The 6281-nt window shown below is 50.7% G+C and overlaps 1 protein-coding gene across 1 annotated transcript in view; it reads left to right on the top strand.

Annotated features, from left to right (window-relative positions):
• Positions 1–335: 335 nt before the first annotated feature.
• The window catches only part of SLC23A2 (solute carrier family 23 member 2), a 141393-nt gene continuing 135447 nt past the window's right edge, over positions 336–6281 (top strand). Inside the window, exon 1 of the mRNA XM_068565940.1 lies at positions 336–414. The gene's annotated coding sequence lies outside the window, so the exon portion shown is untranslated. The remainder of the gene's footprint in view (positions 415–6281) is intronic.

Raw genomic sequence — 6281 nt, 5'->3', positions numbered from 1 at the left:
AGGGGGAGACTCTGGGCGAGCACTCCGTATTCCAGGTGTGTCCCCAGAAGCAGGTGTGACTGGAAGGCACGAGAAGGGGGGCGATTTCCACGCAGGGGGGCGGGAAATAAAATGAACGTGGCGGGCGGAGAGGACGACGAGGGGGGGCGCCTGGGGTGCCAAGCGGCTCGCCTAGCTTAGCAGGCGCTGAGGGGGAGCCCCTCCCTCGGGGGAGGCCAGAGGGCGGGGGTCCGGCGCGGAGAGGGAGGTGGGTCCGGGCCGGCGCGGGGGCGGGCGGCTCTGCGGCTCCCCGCCCCTGGCCCGCCCCTCCGCGGCGCCATTTTGCAGGCGGCTGTTGCTGGGACCATAGGCTGTGGCGGTTACTGCGGAGCCGAGGCGTGGCGGCAGGACGGGAGCCCAGCGGTCTGCAGCCAGGTGAGAGCCGGGCCGCCGCGCCCCCCGCCCGTCCCGCGGGCCGCACCTGCTGGGCCTGGCCGCGAGGGGCCCGCCGCGCCCACGAGGCCGGCCAGGCACGGCCCCCGCGCGCTGTCAGCGGCGCGGCCTGCGCCCCCACACCCCGGCCCGTCTCCGGGGTCCCCCGACCACCCTGACCGCGGGGCCCCGGGATGCCCGGCGACCCGCAGCCCCGCCGGGCCCCCGGGCGCTCACCCCTGCCTGCGGCCGGAGCCGCCGTGCGCTCGGGCCCTGAGGCCGCGCCGCGGGGAGGCGACTGGGGTCCCCCGGGGACCCGGTCCCCGCCGCCTCCCTCCCGGCCCTCGGCCCGCGCGGCCTGGGGTCGCTCTCCGGTCGGCCCTCCGCAGGCGGTGCGCGCGGGCATCTCCGTGTCCCCAGGAATGCAGGGCCATCAAGAGGGGCAGCGGAGGGGGGTGCCTTTTACATTTTTGCCTTCTTTCTCCCCTACAATGGCTGCGCCGCGTATTTAGGAGCTCTCGCTCCGACCCCAGGGCCTTTCTGTCTGGCCAGTTCCCCGGGGGTCGCGGTACCCCTTGTTGCCACCTTGCTGGAAAGAGAAATTGTCATTTTCGAGTGTGACTAGTTTATGGGCGCAGAATTTTCTCCTTCCTGTGACTCTAGATGTCCCTTTGATGGGCAGCTGATAGGGATTCGGCCTACAGGCTGGGGGTTTTAAGCATGACTGATGGGAAATTCTTGATTGTCAACCCAAAGGGTAAGTGAAGGCAACTGCAGGTGGAAGAAAGTCACTTATAAGGGATTTCTGGGTCTGAGGCATTAGCAGTTGCTGACTACTTTTAGTCGTGCAGTGATGGGAGAGAGGAGGGGGAAGATGCTGTCCCTGCTGATATTTGGACGTCTGTGTGCAGAGAAGGCTGGGCAGTGTGAGGACGTGCACAGTCTGGTTTGAGCTGTCATTAATTGGCATGTGATCTCCGTCACCCAGTTTCTTCCTCTCTGAAGCCAGAGGTTAGAATCACGGATGGTTGGAACATTTTAATTTTTATATTTTTGCATTTGAATGCTGTTGGACTGGGGCCTCGCCCTTCCAAGCTGTCTAGACCTGCCTTTTCACCTTTGCATATGACTTGGCCCACTTGGCCCCTGAAGGTGAGCCTGGTGAGATTTATAAAAAGGGACTTTTGGCTCAGAAATTCTGAATTCTGTACAGGGTCATGGTTGACTCTATCAGGGTCACTTGTGAACCTATCACTACTGGTCTCTTTTCACTCATCCAAAATTTAATAGCTTTTGGGCACCTGCCTTTTAGAAGCCCAACAGTGGGTGTGCACAGTGTAAGCCCTCATGACACACCTGTTAGTTAAAAGGGGGTGAGTAGGTGTGTCCAGCTGACAGTCTGTTTCACCTGACAGCTGAACATGAGCTATCTGCTTTCTAGACTATATCGTTGCCAAAATGGTGACCAGCTTCTTTCTTTGAATACCAGGGCATTTCTCTTTTGGTTTCTTTGCTTGGAGTGGGGAGTGATTTTTTTTTTTTAAAGAAACTAGGTATTTCAATAACTTTTCATAGTAGTTCCCCCCCGCTCCCAAAGATGGTTTTGTGGCAGTTGTGTTTTCTGAATGTGGCACAGTCAAGCCGAGTTTTAATGTCTGTTAGGATGTTTCAAAACTGCTTATGAAAGTACCTGTCTAGAATATTGGATAGGGTTTTGCTAGGTTTCATGCCACACTGCCTATCTGGTTTGTGTAGCAAAGGCTAGTGGATTTATAATAGCATTGCAGAAATGAGTTAGATGTACATCAGCTAATTTGGTGACAAGTGCTGTTAATCCAAATATTATTGACTAAAACCCAATCTTTTGCCTTCAAGTAGCCTAAGGTCTAGTGTGTTGGATACTGGAAATCCTGAGTTGGTTATTGCCACCATCTTCAGTGTCTCCAGAGACAAACCTGGGATCCACTTGGGTACTCATTTCTGGCATCACTGGTGACTTAAGGGTTTTTCCCATTATGGTTAAGGGAATTAAAAATCATCAGTCATAATTTGCAATTATATAGTGCTTTGTACTTGTAAATGAAAGCTTTTTAAAAACTTATTTTTATTTAATTCTCTTATGCTGTTTTATTTATTTATTTATTTATTTATTTATTTATTTATTTATTTATTTATTTATTGGCTGTGTTGGGTCTTAGTTGCTGCGCGCGGGCTTTCTCTAGTTGCGGTGAGCGGGGGCTACTCTTTGTCGCCGTGCTCGTGCTTCTCATTGGGGTGGCTTCTCTTGTGGAGCACAGGCTCTAGGCGCGCGGGCTTCAGTAGTTGTGGAACGTGGGCTCAGTAGTTGTGGCTCACAGGCTCTCGAGCACAGGCTCAGTAGTTGTGGTGCACGGGCTTAGTTGCTCCGCGGCATGTAGGATCTTCCCGGACCAGGGCTCGAACCCGTGTCCCCTGCATTAGCAGGCGGATTCTTAACCATTGCGCCACCAGGGAAGTCCCTCATGCTATTTTAACTTAAACATTTTGCAGTCCTTCTCTGACCTGTTTCCAGGCCTTGCCTAAAAAACTCCCAACATGCTAGTCTGTTCCCAGTGCCAGGTAACCTCATTAATTCATTTTCATTCCCTGCTGTTTTTCCAGTTATTCTCTCCCCAGAGGGTCTGAGTCTGGGCTTGCTTTCTTTCTTTTGCTGGGGAGCATTCCTGCTTCAGGTTAAGCTGTGAGCTACTACTAAGCGGTTTAAACTGGTCCTTTGTGCTCCTTATGGCACTCTCTTCATTTTCTCCCTGGCTTTGCTATTTCTGGTCTGTTGTTTTGTCACCGGTTCTAGATTGTTGTCTCTAAGAATTGAGGTCTGCTTGCAGCTTATGCTTTTCACAGGCCTCCCCACATTTAATACATGTATTGACTGCCGACTGTGTACCAGGTAACTACCTTGGTGCTCCAGATGCTGCATGGAGATTTCTTCCCCACACAGAGCTCACACTCTAGTGTGGAGGCAGACAATGAGACTTTGTGCTCTGAAGAAGAATCTGGCAGGATTGGGGGTATTAAGTGTTGCCGTGGGAGCTGAAATTGTAGGAAATGTAGAACGGGAAGCTCTGAGTCATCTTTGAGTGAAGATGTGAAGGAAGTGAGTCATATGGATATCTGGGGGAAGAGCATTGCCGTGGAGGAAACTGCAGATGCAAAGGCCCTGAGGCAGGAGAAAGAGAGAATGACTGAGATCTGAAAGACAATGGGAGTTGAATCATTTAAGGCTGCGTGGCACCTAGGAAGGCCTGTAGATTTTACTTTGAGGCTGGGTAGGAGCCATTGGAGAATTTTGAATAGAGGAGGGATAGAGACATGCTGGTTGTTGATGTGTGAGAATAGAATGAAGTCAGGGTGAGCAGGGTAGGGCTGCAGGACAGGCAGCTAGTACAGGGCTGAAGATGGTGATTGAGTGGAGGTGGGTGCCGGTGGGGTGGTGGTGAGAAGTGTCGGATTGTGAGGTGGGGCTGAGGAGATTGCTGATGGACTGTCTGTGGGGGGTGAGAGAGGGAGTTGAGGGCAACGCCAGGGTTTCTGGCCTAAGCACCTAGAAGGAAAGTGGCTGCCCCAGGAGCCACATCCACATGATATGTTAAGTTGCCATGCCAACCTGATGCAACTAAATGCAGTGGTAAGGAGAGGGTGGATGTTTTGGGGGAGGTCTTCTTCCATGGAAATGTAACTCTTCTTGGGAACTTCTCATTGTCCTTTGTCTTAATTCTCTCTTCTGACCTCAGGCAGGTAAGTCCCTCACCTCAAGTCTAGGTGGCCTCTAAGACCTTCCTTGAAAATTTACCCCATGAGGGAAAGTTCCATCTACTTGTTTTTTCATAACCATCTTTTGCTTTACTTCATATTTTTTGTTGTTGTTGTTGTTATGCAGGCCTAAAATCTAAAGGTAACACAAACAGCGAAAATTTGGATTCATCAAAAATGGCCTCTGACAAGTCCCTACGTCTTGGGAAGTGTGGTAGACATGATTTGCATATACACTATATACAGAAATATCTAAGTATTCAAGTGTAATGGGTACAGTAGTGGATACTGCATAGGCTCATGGAGGATCATACTTAGGACTTCAATCAAGTAGTCTCACTGCCTGTGAACTTTTCAGCAACTTAAGAGTGCAACTCGCAGCCTCTTCCTGTTGGCCATGGTCTTGACTCCTGTTCTTCCTTCATCATTGTTTCTCTGTACCCTTGATGAGTTCTTCAGTCTCCTCCTTCAGTGAGGGGCTCAGGGTTGCACTGGGCCTCATGTTGCCTGGTTGCCACAAACCATGGCTTTTTATGGTCTGTGGTCCAGAAAGCCTTCTTTATTCACGGGTTCTTTCCACAGGTTTTTCCCAAAGCAGCTGATCCTTCCGTCTCCTTGTGTCACTTGCCCTGGGGCATCTCAATGAGTGCCTGGTGGAGGTTCACCCATCTGGGTGGCCACCTCTCTCTCATTTATGTGCATGTGACTCTTACAGAGTTGAATCTTCCCATCTTCTAAGTTGAACTCAAGAGCAGTTTAAAACTCTTCTCTCCAGGAACCTCTCTAAGCAGTAGAGGGGACCCAAGAAAGACTAGACAGTGAGCCCCATGTGATAGGACCAGTGCAATAATGATGGTGCCAATGGGTATTGACTATGTGCTGAACACTTGAGGTCACTATTGTTGGTTTCAACAGCTGGCAGCCAACGTGGTTCTGGTCTGCATCTTATCAGTGAAGGAACTGGAACTTGATAAACTTTTCTAGTTTAACTCTTGGGTCTTGAATTCTGCTCTTAATGCTCTGATAAACCTTGGGACCCTCAATGATAGAATGCTATTCCCAAGTCTTGCCTGAAGGTCTGTGTTTCTTAGCTCCTGTTGGCATAGAAGAGTGCAGAGAAACTAGTGTCAGTTGGTCAACAGGTGCTTTGCCTAGCACTTCCTGTGTTTATTAGTGGCATTTAATCACAGCAGCCCTATGGAAATAGGTATTACTATTCCCATGTTACATCTGAGGATGCTGAAGTTGGTGGTGGGCAGCTCCTTGCCCAAGGTCATAGTAGCTGAGTCAGAATTTGACCCAGGGCTGGCCTGATTGCCATGCTCCTTGGGTGGGTGTGGGGGAGGGGGAGGTGGGAGTGGCATGAGTAAAGGTGGAGGGGCTTGTGAGAGGGGTTGAATGTGTCAGGATGGTTGGAGGGAGGCTGAGGATGAGGTAGGTGGAAAGGGTGTACAGAGCTTAAAGGTCCTTTTGATACTATATTATGGGGCTTGAATTTTGTCTGGAAGACCACCAAGAAATTCCCAGAAGGGAGTGACTTGTAGAGATGTGCATTGTAGGAAACTCTGGGGCAGTGTGGAGGGTACATGCTGAGGCTGAAGGAGAACAGATCCTCCTCGCTTTCTCCTGCCTCCTCTTATCCATCCTGTTGTTCATTCCAGGCTCAGTGTTTTTTTCTCTGCACCCCAGCTTGGGTCCTTTGTTCCTTCCTTTCCGTCATTTATTCCTGCAGGATCCTCCCACAACCCCCTACCCCAACACATGCACATTTCTTTTATACAGGCTTCCTTTGAGGTGGCTTCCCTTTGTTCAAGTGAAGACATACATGCCCCAGCATTAATTAAACCTGCATTAACTTTTCCATTCTGGACCAAGGCTTCATTACAGAGTTCTTGGTATAATGACTCTGTGGATGGTCTTCTCCCCCGCTTCTGATGAAAAGCACTGCTTGAAACGCTGTTTCTCACAATTCCGCTGACTGGGATTTCAGTCTCCAATTCGGTGTGGCTTTCTTGTCCCCTCTGCAGTGCTGGCTTAAATTCTTTGCTGTCTCCAAAGGCATATCACCTGGTTGGGAGTAC

The sequence above is a fragment of the Eschrichtius robustus genome, chromosome 16 (assembly GCF_028021215.1).
Source record: "Eschrichtius robustus isolate mEscRob2 chromosome 16, mEscRob2.pri, whole genome shotgun sequence".
NCBI classification, from domain to species: domain Eukaryota; kingdom Metazoa; phylum Chordata; class Mammalia; order Artiodactyla; family Eschrichtiidae; genus Eschrichtius; species Eschrichtius robustus.
This window is presented reverse-complemented; position numbering and strand designations above follow the sequence as displayed.